Consider the following 18,334-nt stretch of genomic DNA (forward strand, 5'->3'; position numbering starts at 1 on the left):
GCAGATGCAAACTATTATATATAAAATGAATAAACAACAAGGTCCTACTGTATAGCACAGGGAACTATAGTCAATATCCTGTGATAAACCACAATGGAAAAGAATATGAAAAAGAATGTATATATACATATAACTGAATCACTTTGCTGTAGAGCAGAAAGTAACACCACACTGTCAATTAACTATACTTCAATTAAAAAAATAAATAAATAAAATTGAAGAGAAAGAAGTCCCCGATTTTTAGTCTGCGTTAGAGGTGCTCCCTCAGCCGCCCGGCTCCTCCCCCAGATGCTCACAGGTCTGGCCGCCTCCTCTACATTCAGGTCTCAGTTCGGAAGCCGCCTTCTCACAGGGACCGCCACCAACCCACCAGTCTAAGTTGTCTAACTCCTGACCTCTATTCTCTCCACTTCCCTCCCCACCGCAATTCATTCTAACCCAATACCCTGTTTTGTTTTCACCTTTGTGCTCACCACTAGCTGAAGGTTTCTCTTTCCGCTTGTTTGTGGAACTAGGATGTAAGCTCCTGCAAAACATGGAGCCTTGTGTGCCTTGACTACCACTGTATCCCCAGAGCTTGGAAGGGGCCCAGCCCTTAAATGAACATGCTGTCTCCTCCACAGCCTTGCACACAGGCTACCACTTCCCAGGCACTCAGCCAGCTGCAGCTGAACTGAACTGCACTGAATTCAACCAAGGGGCAGATAACTAGGGCACAGATAAAAATCTAGCTTTGGCCACTGTCTTGCCGTACCAGATGTATAATGAAGGGCTCATAACTGGGACTTGTGCTTATCAAGGAGTTCATAGGACCGAAAAGGCAGTGGACATGAGGGTGAACATATGTAAAGATATTTAGGGCTCACCAATATTTCTGGGTTCAAAAGAAGTGCGAGGAGACTCTAATTCACAGCACGAAACAGCTGATTAGCACACTGTGAAACCGGGGCCAAGGTTACATTTAACACCAAGTCTTGATTTAAATTTATATACATACGCCAGCCAGGCTCAGATAGAAGGAGAGTGGGGACTGGAGGCAGAATTCACCATTTTCTGAACTTCAATGGCACCATAAACTACACTGTATCACACAGCACTTAGCAATGATCCTATCTTAAATTTACTCTCATTGTTTCAAATGTGTTAGTCTTATTCCTTCCACTTCAGGTGAGAAATTGGATCTTATATTTTTCCAGTATGTTAGCACTCCTAGCCTAATTTGTGGAGAATTAACTTTGAAGGTTACCAGACTCAGAACTGAATTCCAAGGTCTTCTACCAGTTCTCAGACATTTGGCAAATTATTTATCCTCTCTTAACCTTAATTTCCACATCTTTTAAATAGTGATAATGATACCCATCCCACAAAGGGTTGCTATGAGAAATAAATGGGATTATTTGCAAAAAAGAAGTCCTACTGATGTACTTAACAGAAAGTAGGTACTCAAAAAATTAAAATTTCCATTTGGGTAGATGGCAGGAGCTCAAAATACACTAAATAGGTGGCAACCAAATTGGGGTGGAAAGCATGCCAGGAAACAAGTATATGAAGAGTGGCAGGAAAAAAAACAAGCTATCAATTGGAAGACACAAAACATGGCCCAAACTGCTATGGTGTTTTGTTATTATCCCCCACATAAGCAGGATCTGCAAATATTCGTATTTTATGGCTTGATCACAGTGACATGTGGCAGTCAGAGCTGAGTATCAATCAGAAAGTCACTGAATATGAGAAATCATTGGTTAATGGCCAAAAGAAAGTAATAGGAAAGTATGTTCCTGAGAACGGTATTTACTTTATTTATTTATTTAATTTATTATTATTATTATTATTATTTTTGCTGTGCTGCAGCTTGTGGGATCTTAGCTCCCTGACCAGGATTTGAACCCAGGGCCATGGCAGTAAAAGTGCCAAGTCCTCACCACTGGACTGCCAAGGGAACTCCCAAACAGTATTTACTTTAAATCTATATAGTATCAGAGAACTCATGGCAGGATTCCAATTTAAAAAACACTGGGATTCCTTGATCTTATCAAGAAACGCAAGTCATCATGAAAAACTCTTGTGTTCACATCACTCCATTTGGCACTCCAAGGCTCCGACACAAACACTGGAGCTGCTGGACCCATCACAAAGTCTAGGGTGAAAAGTCAGTCAAGGAAAGCAGTAAACTGGCTATTTTTAATAATCCTGGGGGATAGATATTTACAAAAAAAAAAGAAGACAAGGCCACCTGCTTGGGGTCCATCATACCATTTAGCTCTTGGAAATAAGAGAAATATTAGCAACAAAACAAAAAGGAAAAGTAACCGTAGTGGACAGCTATCACTCTGCCTACTCAGGCTGCGGCATCTTTATCCCTGTGAAAATCACACCAGTTTTCTAATTTCTTACCGATTTCTCCCTGACCCTCAGGGCATGTGATTTAGGTGGGTCATTCACCCCACGTACCACTGGTGATGGGAACATGTCCCAGAGCTGACCAGGGAGAGTTACCCCCTGCCCCACCACTGTGACTGAGCCATCAGTGACCAGTACAGCAGGACATGAGCCAGCGCCACGGGGAACAGGGCTCCCTTTCCATGGGAGTCGCTAAGCCCGGGGCTCCCAGTGCCAACTTGCTCTCATGAGGAGACAGCCTGCCTCAGAACAAAGCAATGCAGAAAACAGCCAGGCAAAGGAAAGAGGGCAGAAAGGTCACTATTGACATTTTTTGAAAACTTGGATCTAGTAGTGCCTAAGGCTAGAACTATCTATGAATTTTTCAGTTACTTGAACAAATAAATCCCCATGTTTGCTTAAATCTCTTTGAATTAGTGTCTAACTTTCAACCAAGAGAGTGTGACTGATACAGGAAATAATCTTGTAGAGTTTAATCCTAAAGGACTTATCTAAAAAGGCAGCCTGTGAAGCACTTTTCTGAGTTCTCTTAAAAAAAAAAGAGTAGAATATGTGAGATGCTGGAGAACCATCAGCATTTCTTTCTTTTTTAATTTATTTTTTAAATTTATTTATTTTTGGCTGCATTGGGTCTTCGTTGCTGCACGTGGGCTTTCTCTAGTTGCGGCGAGTGGGGGCTACTCTTAGTTGAGGTGCGTGGGCTTCTCATTGCGGTGGCTTCTCTTGTTGCAGAGCATGGCCTCTAGGCGCGCCGGCTTCAGTAGTTCTGGCTCGCAGGCTCAGTAGCTGTGGCGCACAGGTTTAGCTGCTCCATGGCATGTGGGATCTTCCCGGACCAGGGCTCGAACCCGTGTCCCCTGCATTGGCAGGCGGATTCTTAACCACTGCACCACCAGGGAAGTCCCCACCAGCATTTCTTGAGCCAACAATTCCATTTAACCAAATACAAACGGGATATAAATGAGACAAGTGCACCGTGAGGTCACTGTGGACAGAAGGAGAACTTCTATTCACTACGTCCCTGATCCTTCATCTTCACCTCACATCAAACACATTCACTCATTGTTTCAAAAATGTTCTTAGTAAGCACCAAACATGTGTCAGGTATTATGCTAGGTACTGAGGATAGAGAGATGATTAAGACATAGTTCTCATTCTCAGGTAGCTAATGAATAATTATGATCCAGGGTGACAAATGTGAGAAGGGACCCCTCAGAAAGGGTGAGTATGTGTTTGCCAGGTGGGGAAAACAAGAGCAAAGGGGCAGTGGGAAGCGTGGGAGGTCCAGGGCGGGAGGTAGGCTGGAGCCGGGCCGTAAGGGCATCTGCGACTGCCCTGTGAGGGGCTGACCTGATCCTGAAGCCAAACTGAGCCTCTGGAAGTCCCTAAGTAACTGTGTGTGCCACCAAACGCCTGGTGACCTTTGTGGAGGGCGGACTGGAGGGGACAGAGACTGAAGGCAGGTCTTACTGGGGCCCGTGGTCATCAATGGGAAACGGCCACGGCGACTCTGGTGGAGAAAAGCCAGACTGGAGTAGAAGGCAAGAGTCTACAATCCTAACTCACAAAGCACTGAAAACCAATCCCATGCCGATGACTTGAGAAGAACTCTGGTCCAGGGGATCATCTGCATCTTAAACGACAAAGACTGAGTCAGAGTAATATGGGGAGAGAGTAATAAATGCCTGTGCCTTCTCAGACTCTGGGTCTCAGCTCCTCCATCCTAAGTTCTCTCCCCACCCTAAATCCCATCCACCCACAGAGCTCTGCTTCAGGGAATGCCACTGCTCCATATCTGCTGGTAGCCTGTTGGGTGCCCCCTTGCCACGGATCCTACACTTGTATTTTAGACCTGATCACTCACGACATTTCTCCAAACCACAGCTTCCTCATCTTGAAAATGGGAAGACTGTCATTTATCTCAGGATAAGGATCAAAATAGGAAAAATTTCATAGAGCGCTCTGCACAGAACCTGGCATGTGATAAACACCCCGTACACAGAAGCTGCCACACACCTGCAGAAGATGAAGTAGGCTGCGCTGCGCACTACGAAGACTCAAAGACATCCTCACGCCAAGCAGCGGTTTCTCACTTGCCAGGGATTTCCAGATCGTACAGTTAACAGAATGTCGCTCTAAGAACAAGGCAGAAGCCCTTTCGTGGTAGTTAAAGCACGTGGACTAACACAAGTGCACAACCTCTGAAGCCCCTCAGAACTCCGCTCAGGCTGCTGTGAAGGGGGCCGGAGTCTTAGAGGGGTGTCGGTGCTCCTGGAGGTGGAAACGCAGCTCTCAGCCAGCACTTCCACGGGCGAGACGGTCAAATGTATCACGGTTCCTCGTCCAAGAGTGTGGGAACGGCCAGGGAGTGTTTTGTGACTGAAGGGAGAAACTCCAGACTAAAAGATAGGGTTGTTGGTGGTGTGGCTCTGTCTTATCCTTGAAGCTGAATCCAGAGATACCTTGTTCATAGAATCTCCTACTACCTTCTTCAACTGGGCCCTCTGCCGACAAGTCAGGACTTGGTTTCCAACGCACCTGACTTCATCGTTCGTGCAAACAGCAAACTCAGTAAGGGATGAGCGAGCCATAATGCAAAAGCCCAACAAGATTGGGCAGCTGTGCACTGCTTCTGCATTTCCATCCTCAACCCACCCACACAGAGCTTTGAGTGCCAGGGGGCAAAGCTGCAGAGTTTGCAAACACTATAAAAATATATTAGGTCCACTTAAGGCAGGGGTTCCAAACCTATTTTAGACCAAAGATATCTCTTGAGAATTTAATGACACAAATCCTTCCCCCATAAAACACACACATGCGACCTTTTGTATATGACCCCTGGGGGTTCAGGAAGCATCCCCACCCCACCCCCTAAGCCCATCTTAGCCCAACAGGAATTTAGAAGAACCAGTTCACAGGTCTTGAAAGAATGAGGTAGGAGAGTCAAGAGTTCCTCTTCTCGGGGCTCAGTTTTCTCCATGACACAGTTCGTTGCCGTGAATGCCACCTCTTCATAGGGAGAAGGCTAATGAATGATGTGACACTCAGAGCCTGAACATTTATCTGTCTGCAGTGCCTACCTCTGAGTGACTGTGGAAAACCTTGGAATCTTAGTGGTTTCCAAGGTGCTGAGTAGATAAAAGTCAAAGTGGATGCTCTGGGGGGTCTGGGGTGGAGAGCGGGGCAAGTGTGGTCCAGGCCCTGGAGAAAGATGCCAGTTTCCCCGGGAAGCGGCAGGGAAGCCTGTTCTCCCCTCAGCTCCCCTCTGTCCTTCCACTCTCATTCCTCACTTATGCAGAGGCTGCAGATTCCTCGGGTGATCTGTACCAAATCCAGATGGTTAAAAATAATTCGCTAAATACCTTCCTAGATAAATTGAAATCCAAGACCTTTTTGAGTCCTGTCCAGCCATCCCTCAAAGGGCGAGCCGGGCTGAAAGTCATGTTCTTTTCTAGCTGAATCCCTGAGTCAGACTCCTGCCTGTCAATCTTCTGATGTCACAAGTCAAACTGTGCCATCCAAGGCTGAGTAAGCACCTTCAGGAAATAGAAACTCGACTGTAAGAACACAGGTATTTCCAAACAGAAAACAACTCTGCCCGGTTTCTAACTCAGCTACTGTATATAAATTTAGCCATGACACTGGGAGGGGAACTTTTTAAAAACAGAAGTCAAAGGCGAAAAGAATAAATAACAGTAATGTACCAGTCACTATCTTTGGCAAGACATATAAAATGGTAAACAAGACATTATAAAGTCTTTGCCCTTATGGGGATTGTATCTGAGTGAGGGCTGGAGTGGGAGACAGAAAATAAACAGAAATTTCAGATAGTGATAAATGTCATTTAGAAAATAAAACAGCGTAAAGGGATAAAGGATGCTTGAGGGACTATTTTTATATACAAATAAAAATACACAGATGAGGAAATGGGGATAACAGAAGTTAGGTAAATTGTTCAAGGCTTCATAGCTAGTAAGTAGTGAATTTAAACTCAGGTCTTTCTGATTCCTCAGTTGTTCGTAACTACTACCTTATGCTATCTCTGTAGCATCCAGAGAAACCGAAGAATCTGCAGAATAGATAAGGTGAGAGACCACCTTTATTTTTTAAAAGTCCCTTCTTTTGGGACATTAGCAAAATTCTGAGATCTGTGAACTCATATAAGTGTGCTACAGGTACCATTTTGATGGTATTGCAACTAACATTTGAGTTTCTATACGTGATATTTAACATACTTTAAACTTTAGAGCCACCCTCTGAGATGGGAATTACCATTCCTATATTTCATAAAAGGACACAAAGGCTCAGAGAGTGTAACCTGTTGAAAAATCATAGAGCTTATAAGTGTGGAAGCTGCAATCCAGGCCTCATGCCTCCGAGTACATTGCTTTTTCCATTACACCATGCTGCCTTCCAGAAGACTCCCCAGGGAGCTACATTTTTCTCCCACTGGGAGACAGGGCAGTAACTATCTTGGCAGTGCAGACAGAAAGGAGTGACTGTTCTGCGTCTCCGCCAAGCAAGTATTCATGCCCTTTGCAATATGACTTGGACACAACACCCAACCGAGCTCTAGGAGCTAAGCATTCTAAAATTTGCCGAAGAATTTTTTCACCTTCTCCGTATGGGGTCCAAAATTAAAAGGGGAAAAGCACATTTATGTCTCATTCAGAATTCAAAAAGTAATAAATCCTTCAAGGCCCTGGCAAGTTTCTCTAATCCACTGTAATCATGTTTCCTTGTATAACAAGTCTTGTGATGTCTGAAGCAGCGTCTCACTATAGTAACGGCAGCCTAAATGCTGGAGTTCTTCTTCTCAGGCCTGGGGGATTATTCCATTTTCCACATTAGGAATAAGCCGCAGACTTTAGGTTCTAAAACGGAGCCAGAAATGCTGACTAGAATCCAGATGCCCTAAATGTAATTAGAACTAAATTTTACTGCCTTCTGTGAAAGACACAAATGAAAAGAATGTAGCAACTTCTAGAATACTGGTCCAGAAAGCAAAGCTATGAATAGAGCCAACACGGGTTCTCATGCACTTGGAGGCTCCTTAAAACTACCTGGAGACTTCCCAAATCTCCCCTGCTTCATATCCTTGGCTTTCTAACTTTTACAAAAGCCAAACATACTAGGGATGAAGGATGTACTACAGACTCATCCTAATAAACCATGTTTTCATGGAGGTAGCCTTTTACTTTTTTTTTTTTAATTTATTTTTTATTTTTTAAAACTTTTTGTTGGAGTATAGTTGATTTACAATGTTGTGTTAGTTTCTGCTGTACAGCAAAGTGAAACAGAGGTAGGCTTTTACATTAAAAAAATTATTTAGGTTTTCAGAAACTGATTTGATAAAAAATGATTTATCTCTATGGTCAGACAATTACCTCTCTCTGTTATTAAAAGAAATACATTTGGGACTTCCCTGGTGGTCCAGTGGCTGAGAATCCACCTTCCAGTGCAAGGGATGGGGTTCAATCCCTGGTTCTGGAAGATCCCACATGCCACAGAGCAACTAAGCCTGAGTGCCACAACTTCTGAAGCCCGCGCGCCTAGACCCCGTGAGCCCCAACAAGAGAAGCCACTGCAACGAGAAGCCCGTGCACCACGACAAAGAGCGGCCCCCGCTCGCCACAACTAGAGAAAGCCCGCGCGCAGCAACAAAGACCCAACGCAGCCATAAATAACTAAATAAATAAGTTAATTAATTAATTTAAAAAATACATTTATTAAATTCTTTAACAGAAATGACACCCTCTTATTATACCACTTAACATGAGCAGTGTGAAACAGTATAAATATATATGTCTCACTTCAAATTGCGATTGTTAATTATAATGATGATGATAATGACAGGCGTCCCAGTTTTGAGTGCCTACTATGTGCCAGGAACTGTGTTAAGTGCTGTAAATACATCATCTTATTTAATGCTCAGAATTCCCCAACAAAGTTGTTATTATTTCCTTTTTACAGTAAAGGGGCTATGTCTCAGGAAGATTCCACCTCTTGCCCAGGGTTACAAAGCTAGTTAGTGGTGAGCTAGAATGTGTATATAGGGGATCAGACTGCAGAACCTATTCTGGAATGAAAGGTAAAAGCCCTCTCCCCACTGCAGAAGAGCCACTGCTTCTAGCTACTGTCATCGAATCTTCCTGAACTAAACTTGATTTTCATAGAAATAACTTTCTTTTTGCATTTTTTCACTTGGGGGATATTTACTTAAATGGTATAATTACAACAGTAAGTCCCTCTGGCATTCCCAGGTCTGGCAAGAAACACGAATGACTCTTGGAAAGCGTATGCCTCAACTGGTGGGAGCAGAAATGTGCAGGTGTCCTAGAAACCAGCCTGCTGGCTGGGAGCATCCAGCCTCCCATGGGCACCAGATCCTGCTGTAACAAGGGAGTGCAGAGTTAATCAGTCAGGAGGGTCAATAAAGGGAAAGCTGGTTAGGGAAGCGTTACTGAATATGTTTTATTTTTCAAAAGCATATTATGCCTCTTGCTACTCAAATCACTTAATCATCCCTCTCCTGAGGGACTCAGCTTTGCACCAGACACCTTTAGCTCTGTTTGCCCAGCACCTCCTGGTAACGGCAAATACCTTCTAATGGGAACTGCTCCTTCCCCTCATGCCAACCATGTTCCTTTACAGACCCTGCCTCTCTGGCCCAACTCAACTGACTCCAAAACAAGCAAGAGACGCAAGCTGGGCCCTGAGTTTTGAATCTGGGTCGTGGGCCAGTCCACGTCAGGTGAATGAAGCCATGAATTAGGAGGAGCTGCCAGCAGCCATGCTTCCTGCCTTGTGGAAGAAGCCTGTCTCCAGGGGAGAACACCTGTTCCTCCTAAACTGCAGCTTTTCCCAAGGTTTGCTTGATCTACCTTTCTTTTAATTGTGTTCAATGCTCCATTATTTCCATTTGCCTCTGACAATTCAAGTTGGGTGCGTGTCACTTGAAACCAACAGCGTTCTGAATAATTTAGAAATGGTACCAGCAATGGAGAGTTGAAGGCGACCAAGTCTAGATGCAGAAAAGGATGAGAAATACTCCACCCGGGGTGGAAAAATTTACCCACAATTGCTGTTACAAGGTGGTAAAACAATTGGTTTAACAAGGCTGAAGGTTTAGGGGACTCAGGGAAGCATCCAGTTATTGGAGACACTGTCTGTTTCTTGCAACATTACAAAAGGGGCAGAAAGAGATGCTTCAGTGCAAGCTGGCCCATCCGGAAGCTGTTATATACCAGCTGAACTGGTATATAACACCTTAAAAGGAGGCCTCTTCTGCTTTTGGTCAGCAATCTGAGTACTTTTGAACTGCAAAGTCTGAATTTTCTGCTGCAAACTGAAGTCAGTGGTTGTTAGGGAGATGGCGAGAGTCTCATAAATGGGCGGGGGACAGGGAGCCAGGAGGGCCCTGAGCAATGGCAAAGGGAAGGCCCTAGTCTCAGATGCAGACTGAGGGCAGGGGGACCTTCCAGGGCCCCAGCAGATGTCTTAAAGTGAGTTCCCAGAAGGATGAGCAGAGACTCTTGCACCGTTCCTGGAGGCATTCCTAGTTAGAAAGGGAAACCATGAGGGCTGAGTAGGTTTAACACCTGGACCCCTCGAGTTATTTGGAGCTGTCCCTTGGATTCAGATTCCACATCTTAGAACATGAGCAACACATGAGATGATTTCCAAAGTGTCCCCTTGGTAGAAATGTTTTGTTTCTTGGTGATTAAATATAGTATAAAGCTTTATTATTTTCTTAAAACCACTGAGGAGAATTCTCCTCGTTCTAAGCATTAAATTGAAGAGCAAATGTGGGGTAAGAGAGATTAAACGCTTTCTTGTGAGTCTTTGTTCAATTCACTGTGGGATCTCAGACCACAGGTTTGATTTCTTCACCTGAAGACGGGGATTTTGGATGCCTGTCTTCACAAGGCAGGGAGAAGGGAAAAGTGAAAGCCTTTGACTTCTCTTCAGAAAATATTCTGTGGAAATCCTACACAGGATTAGGGCAAAGCTCTCTCTGAAATCAAAGGTTAGCTCCAAAATGACTTTATTTGGGGTTTTTCGGCCCCAGGGACGCCATTTCTGACCCCAATCACTGCCCCCTGTGGTTCTCATGTGTCTGGAGAGAACGTATTTCCTAACGGACACAGAACAGGCGTTGGTGGAAACACCAGGGCTGGCTCACCTCTGGCATTTCTGACTTTCCCTTTTAGCATCCGACTCCACCTGACCGGGACTGACTCCCTAGATCCCTGAAGACCTTACTCATAGCCAAACTTGAAAAATACTGACTAATCATGATAAATTCCTTTCACCCTCTCTTCCTGGGTGTGTAACTGCATCAAGACCCAAAGAGACAGCTTACTAATGGTGGCGCTGTACGTACTGTGAATATGACAGTTGCCAAAAAAACTGGGGACGCTGGTCATGCCACGTGGCTATCAAAACATCCTCCCTCACAGGCTCCACACACAGGGACTGAACCAGGGCTTGGACTCACTGGCACCACCTCTGTGATGCCTGTCTGCCCTTATTACAGCACTTTACAAGAATAATTACTACCTCACTGTATGGAAATGATTTGTTAAAACTTATGTTTGTAGCTAGAATAATATTTTTGGAGAGACTCTGACTTATTCATCTTTCTATTGTTTGTCTTGTACAAAGAGAGAATTCATTAGATTTTTGTAGAATGAATTAATGAATTACGTGAAGCCATTCAGGGTAGAGGGAAGCCCTGATCTTGAACTAGACCATGGCTGGCAAAGACACGCACTCGTGCTTGCCCATGGCAGATGTTACTGCTAAGCCATGAACCTCTCTCATCACGTCTGAACCAGACCTGAGACCCCTTCTCGACACGGTTTCCCAGGCAGCAGCCTTCCCTGAATGAGCTGGCTGATTAGCACCTGTGATGTATATAAATGAACGACACCCGAGGACAAGAGGGTGGGCGGCTGATGGATGATGCAGCCGCACCAACAGTGAGATGTGTGAAAGAATGCTTAGATAGAGCTTACACTGTTCCTTTAAAATTCAGCATGCCACCTTAAAGCAATGCAGAAAGAACTGCTTAACTCAGTGAGCAAACAACTGATCCACTCAGTCTGGTAGCACTGCAGCTGCCTCATTTTTAACCAGTAACTGCTGCTTTAAGTGAGACATTCTGTCCTGCGATGGCTCGGAGCCGGGGACCTGAGCTGTATAACTGGTGGTAAGTTAAATCTCTGCGTGACTTCAGACATGTGAGAGGCAGCATGGTGCAGTGGTTAAGACCACAAGCCTCAGAGCTCCTAACTCACAGAGCTGTTGTAAGGATTTGATATATTAATGTAGATGAAGTGCTTAGAACAGTGTCTAGCACATAAGCACTAAAAAAGTAAGCATCAGCTACTATTATTATGTGTGGCCTGGTTAAAGTCTACCACACAACTAGTAAAATAGCCATTATTGATTAAATAAGCCTTGGCCTCTGTTGTCACTCTTGTTTGCAATTCACTGTTTCATTATTAACTGATGGCTCTTGCCTTGGTAACAGGCTAGTAGAACAGGCCTGGCAGGCTGACAAATTTTGCCTGCATTTTCTTTTCTTCCCCCAAAGCCAATCACCCTGGCTGTTACCAGACAACTAAAACTAGGTAGCCCAGGAGCCATGGAGTTACACTTCACATTCAACTTTGGAAGCTTTCCTTAGTTTAAGTTTCCTAAAATAATGACCTTAAAAACACAAAACTGGGCTTTCCTGGTGGCACAGTAGTTAAGAATCCGCCTACCAATGCAGGGGACACAGGTCCGAGCCCTGGTCCAGGAAGATCCCACATGGTGCGGAGCAACTAAGCCCGTGCGCCACAACTACTGAGCCTGCGCTCTAGAGTCCGTGCTCCACAACGAGAAGCCACTGCAATGAGAAGCCTATGTACCACAACGAAGAGTAGCCCCCGCTCACCACAACGAAGACCCAACGCAGCCAAAAATAAAATAAATAGAATAAAATAAATAAATAAATAAAAACAACACAAAACTTCGCTCTTGTCCTTTTAGTCTTATTCTAAAGGTTTTTAGATTTAATTATGTCTATGGTTTTGACTGTAACTATCTTAAATCTTTTTTTGGAATCAGGCAGAATGTACATAAATATTAAAACATAGTTGTCAGATTCTTGATGCTGAATGTCAGCCAAGACATGTGTTTGAGGTGATACATTATGTTTTCATACAGTACATGTACCACAATCATCTTGGAATATAGGGCAAATCTCATGGAACATTCTGCAGAGATAACAAAAAAGGCTTTCATTATGTTGATGTTCTACTGCTGTGGTCATCATTAAAAATGTCACTCTCCTACCTTGTCCCAGGATCACTGCTCCTTGGACAGAAAGTGAATCTCGAATCAGAGAAGCTATCAGCTAGGCTGAAGGCAGATTATATAGTTGAAACCAGTTCCCTTTTTCATCCTCCATCCTGATTCACAGAATCAAAGAGCTCATTGACTTCAACTGTCTCATTTTATAGAGGACACTAAGACCCAGAGAGGAGAAGTGACTATCTTAAGGTCACACAGTAGGTTAATGGTTGAGCAGTAAGTAAAACCCAAAACTGACTTCCAGGCCTGTGTTCTAAGATGCCAAGATTCTTCTCTAGACCACTGAAATAGAAAATGAAGAAATTTACTTAGAGTAGCCAGTGTAAGTTGAAATTCTTGAAATACATTATCTTGTTGTAGCAAAACAGAGGGCTTTTTTGAAAACATCAAGGCAGTAGCTCCAAAAAAATCAAAGTTCTCTGGGAAACACTCTGCTGCAAAAATTCATTTACTGTTATGGCCTTTAGTGTGTGTCATTTACTTAGAATCATGCGCCCATTCTAAAACTAGGAAATCAAGTCACTCATTCAACCAATGCATACTTAATGGTTAATTACTACATACAGGCAATGTGCTGGGTCCCGAGGATATGCTATTAAGACACTGTCGTTGTCTTCACAGAGCTCAAGGTCTAGGACAAATATTCAACACAATATGCCATCCTTAGTATCTTAGGCGTCATGACAAGAGACTGTCTTTCCTCGCTTATATGACCATGTTTCTTGCTGACCCTGAAACTGGCCTCAAAAATCCTTCCCCACACAACCCTCTAAGTGGCCGAGAGCAACTGATAAGAGGGGCATGAAATGAAATCTACCCGTCACCCCTGAACTAGTATAGTTATTACTCCGTGCCTATTAAACGCTACACAATGTGAAGTTCTTATTGTATCTACTAGAATGCTGATTTCCCCCCATTCAGAAGAGAAGAATGTAAATCCTTTCATTCATTTAGCATTGATTAAACTCGGAAGAACAATTCTTTTAGGTACTGGGAGAACCCTTGATAACAGCTCATGAAAGACCAATTATACCCCAACAAGAGACCCCGGTTCTCTCTCACTTGAAATTTCCCTTTCATCCTGGGAAGCACAGCCCTCTATCTCCTGTCCATCATCACCCACAGCTGCCATCTGCTGCTGGAGAATCAAACAGAGGTGCTACACCACTCACTTCAAAGCAGCTGCTTATCATGCCCAGTGATTTACCAACTGAGAAAAGAACCGGTTACTGACAATGCTGCTGAGTACAGTTCTTCCTGCCAGCAAGAGTTTGGGGAAAAAAATACTTCTGATCTCACCTCAAGGTGGACCCAAAGACAGCTGCAGGGCCTCCATTTTATAAACCTGGCATCATTCCTCTCCTTTGTTTAAGCTGTCTTCTTAGGGTCTGATCAAGGGAGAAAAAGCAGGAAGACGTCTTTTCCTCCTAATGGCTTTTACTGTGTCTTTAAACATTTTAATTATTGGTGATGAATGAGCAATGACCCTGTGAAGCCCTGCCGGTAGAGGTCCACTAATGCCCCACAGCTGACCTGTCTCCACAGCACAGAGCACTGCGCAGTGTCGTCCGGAAGGAGACACGGTGGAAGCTGACCCTCCTTCGTGCTCCCAAAGTACATCCCCCTCGGGACGCTCAGACCTGCGGGAGCTGTACACTAATTACCTGCATTTGCAGATCGGTCCCCCTCCACTACCTAGGCCTTGGACAGGCGAGACACTTTTAGAAAAGAGAGCAGATGCAGCACAAACAGAAAAAGGTGACAAAAATCAGGGTTAAACAAGGAAGAGAACTTTACAAGTCTTTACCTCTTTGCATTACATTTCCACATCCAAATAGCGGTTGTGTTTCTTGTTGAGCAGACATGGTGGGGGGTACTGGGTGGAGTAAAAAGAAAAGTGGGCTTTTTTTTCCTACTCCCAAGGGTTTAGGTCTCCTAAGGAAGCCAAGATGTAGTAGTGAAAAACTAAGTACCATGGGATTTAAACATTGGAATATTTGATGTTGCCAAAAGAATGGTACAAAACACAGTTACCATATGACTCAGCAATTCCACTCCTAAGTATATACCCAAAAGAACAGAAAACGTATATTTACACAACAACTTGTGCACCAATGTTCATAGCGTCATTGTTCACAATAGCCAAAAAGCAGAAACCATCCAAATGCCCAATGACTAATGAATGGATCAACAAAATGTGGTGTAGCTATACAATGGAATGTTACTTGGCCTTAATAAGGAATGAAGTACTCATTCATGCTACAACATGGATGAACCTTAAAAATACTATGCTAAGTAGAAGCAGTCAGTCACCAAAGATCACATATTATAGGATTTCATTTATATGAAATGTCCAGAATAGGCGAATCTACAGAGACAGAAAGTAGATTAGTCATTGCTTAGGGCTTGGGGAGAGAGGTAGGGCTTGGAGAATGAGGGCTGAAGGTTTCTTCCTGGGGTGATGAAAATGTTCTAAACAGATGATAGTGATGGTTGCTACCCTGTGAATACATTAAAAAAAAAAAACAAAAACACATTGACTTGTACATTTAAAAAGGGTGAACTGTAGGATATGTGAATTATATCTCAATAAAACTGTTACCAAAAAACCAGTAGCACAGACCATGATGTTAAGGCTTAAAGGAGGGATCAGAATTTCTGGCTTGGATGGTTTGAAAGACCATCATAACAACAGGTATCTGAGCCAAGTTTTGAGGAGAAATTAGTACCTGGAGGCGGGGGAGATGGGTAGGGACTCAGTGTAAGCCAAAGGACAGAGGTGCTCTGGGACTGTGAGTAACCAGTGTGGTTAGGCTGAGAGCCTTCAGTGGGGAACGGAGGGGACAAGGCTGAAAATGCAGTCTGGCCAGCGTGGGCTAAACCTGAGACGCTGATGATGCCCCTGGCGAGGGCAGAATCTCTCACGCCGACAGCCTCACGGTCAGCTTCTCTCAGGGCTGTTAAGAGAACTAGACGCCCCTGGAGGAGGGCACTGTGGGGAGGCTTTCATCCTCTCCAGAATGAGCACATCACAGGTCTGAGTATGCTTCAGACACCCTGCAGTGGAGGAGGGGGACAGCAGAGGGCCGGACGTGGGACACAACAGAGCAGAAGAGGAGCGCTAGGATGCCCGGGAGCACCTGCCAGAGACAGACCCCTCTGCTCTTACCGCTTCGGAATCGTCGTCATCACGAGAGAGAAGGAACAAGCTCTCCGAGAAAGTTTAGGACTTTACTACCTGAGTGAAGGTCCAATGACTTAAAATTAAACCAATGACTTATTTCCTGAAAAGGCTCCAAAAATCAACACGGCATTCTATTCTACATATCTTCCGTTTCCAGGCCCAGTAAATGCTAGTTCCTCTTGCATGAAAGAACATTTAAGCGAACCACAGTTTGTATAATGTGTGGCTCTATGTAGTAACTTTTTTCATTAAACTACTTCGTCAGAATTTATATGTAAATAGCTATACATGGGAAAAATAAAGCTGGCCTTTTATAAATGAGTCTTTTCACTAAGTCAGACTACCATTCTGTATGTGATGCTTTCTATGGTTATAATTTGAAAGCAAACAACTGCAAAAACTGTAGCTTCTTGGAGGCATGTTCTGAGTCCTGCGCATGTTTGTATTTTCTGCAGTAGCGCTGTCTTCCAGAACTTTCTGCAATGATGGAAATGTTCTATATCTGTATTGTCCAATACGGCGGCCACCAGCCACCTGTGGCTATTGAGCGCTTGAGATGTGGGTGGTGTGACTTAGAAACTGAAGTTTTTAAAAAATTATTTTTCACCAATTTAAATGTACAGTTAAAGAGCCACATGTGGCTAGCGGCTGCCATATCGGACAGTGCAGCCCTATAAGATCCAGAACAAGACTTTGTTCCTCATAAGTGTTCAATAAACAGCTGTTCAACTGAATGAGAATTTATGCAATAAACACATACTGGACTTCCTCTGCATGCCAGGCACTCTGCTAGATGCTGGGGCTGAGTGAATGAGTTAGAACTCCTGGTTGTAAGCGATAGGAAACTCATCTGAGCTTTACTCAAGCCAAAAGGGGACTTGGCTCACAGGTCAAGAAAGACCAGGATAATGGTGCCTTCAGGGTAGCTTGGTTCAGGGCTTAGAGGATAAGGCCATGACTGTCCTCACCCTCTCCCTCCTCAGCTAGACTCAGCTCTCTTCCATGCATAGTGTCCCTGCGCAAACTGTCTCTCCACTCATAAGTGCTAGAAGGCCGCGCCAGGCCAGACCTCACGGTGGCAAAGCCCCGAGTCCTATCCCAGCCTCCTAGCCAAAGTCTCATTGGATCCCACTGGCTATGACTGGGTAATCATTATGACCAGGGAAATAAGATGCGTTGAATGTCTTGGGCCACAATTACATGCTCCAACCCTGAGCCAAGGGTGGAGCCAACTGCACCAGAAAAGCACATGGGATGAGAGCATGGTCCAGGATGGTCTCTTAGAGTAAAATCAAGGTAATCATTAGGGAAGAGGAAATTTTGCTAGGCAGCAGAAACAACATATATCCATTCTAGTCTCTACTTTAAAGAGCTCAGTGTCTCTCTAGGGAAATTTTAAATAAGAATGCTGGTTGGTCAGATCTGCTGGCCAGATAGTGAAGAAAATACTAAGAAGGAAAAGCTAAATTTGGCAAGATCCAGGCTGAAATGTTAGTAACATTTATTGACCCAGAATTTCCTCTGATGTTGTCTACTTTTTCATAGATAATTCTTATAAAACCCTGTGGCAAAGGTTACATCTATGAAATCTAGAAACCTTTAGGAGGAAGCCGTCAGTGGGCAGGGGCCCACTCTCTGCAGCCTGACTCAGCTTCAGAGTCCGGACGTCTCCCTCTGTACTCCCCTGTCAGCCAGCAGGCACACTGAGGGTGTGCTCAGACCTTAGAAGCCCTGACATGTGTGGATGCAGGCAGAGCCGACGCAGCACAGCCCACCCAGGGAAGGGACACACAATCGCCAATTCACACAATGCAAAGTGAACTGTCTATTTTCATAAGGGCTACTCCAAGAGAGATTATTTGTGGGCAGGATGACTCATGAGAGAGCCAAATGAATTCGCCCCACATAGAAGACAAAGAGCTTGGAACATCGCTGAGATGAGAAAAATTAGCCAAAACAGCTGCAGCACTTTAGGGTCTTTTAAATAGCCTCCTTCTGCCTATTTCTCCACCCATTTCTAGCTGTTCTCTCTCACTCATTAAACAGTGACTGAGGTCTTGCTTTTGTTGGCTCAAAGGGCCAGCAGAGGCTGGGAATACTCTTTTTAGCAAGCGTATCTTTTTATCCCTCTGAGCTTTCTGGTATTATCTTTTGTGAAGATGATTCTGGATTATTCTGAGAATTACTCAGAAACTTCTTGGCTTCTTTCTAGGTGGAAAAGAAGTTAATAAAGGTTGTGGACAGGACTTTCCACACTTCAAGGACATTCAGTGCTCAGGCCACATGGCAAGAAGGCCCACGACTCCGTCCGTTCTCTTCTCCTGGGAACTGAGAGAACCCTCAGCCTGCTCAACATCAAACTGACCACCCCTCCTTTAACTGTAC

At 44.2% G+C, this 18,334-nt stretch overlaps 1 protein-coding gene and 1 non-coding gene across 6 annotated transcripts in view; both read right to left on the reverse strand.

The window, feature by feature from the left end:
• Window positions 1-18,334, reverse strand: part of ATG7 (autophagy related 7) — a 268,513-nt gene that overhangs the window by 81,502 nt on the left and 168,677 nt on the right. The gene's annotated exons all lie outside the window — the stretch shown is intronic.
• On the reverse strand, window positions 1,867-1,940 carry TRNAK-UUU (transfer RNA lysine (anticodon UUU)). Its single transcript has one exon. It is a non-coding gene; the product is annotated as a tRNA-Lys (tRNA).

Source organism: Balaenoptera acutorostrata, chromosome 10 (assembly GCF_949987535.1).
Source record: "Balaenoptera acutorostrata chromosome 10, mBalAcu1.1, whole genome shotgun sequence".
Classification (NCBI taxonomy): Eukaryota; Metazoa; Chordata; class Mammalia; order Artiodactyla; family Balaenopteridae; genus Balaenoptera; species Balaenoptera acutorostrata.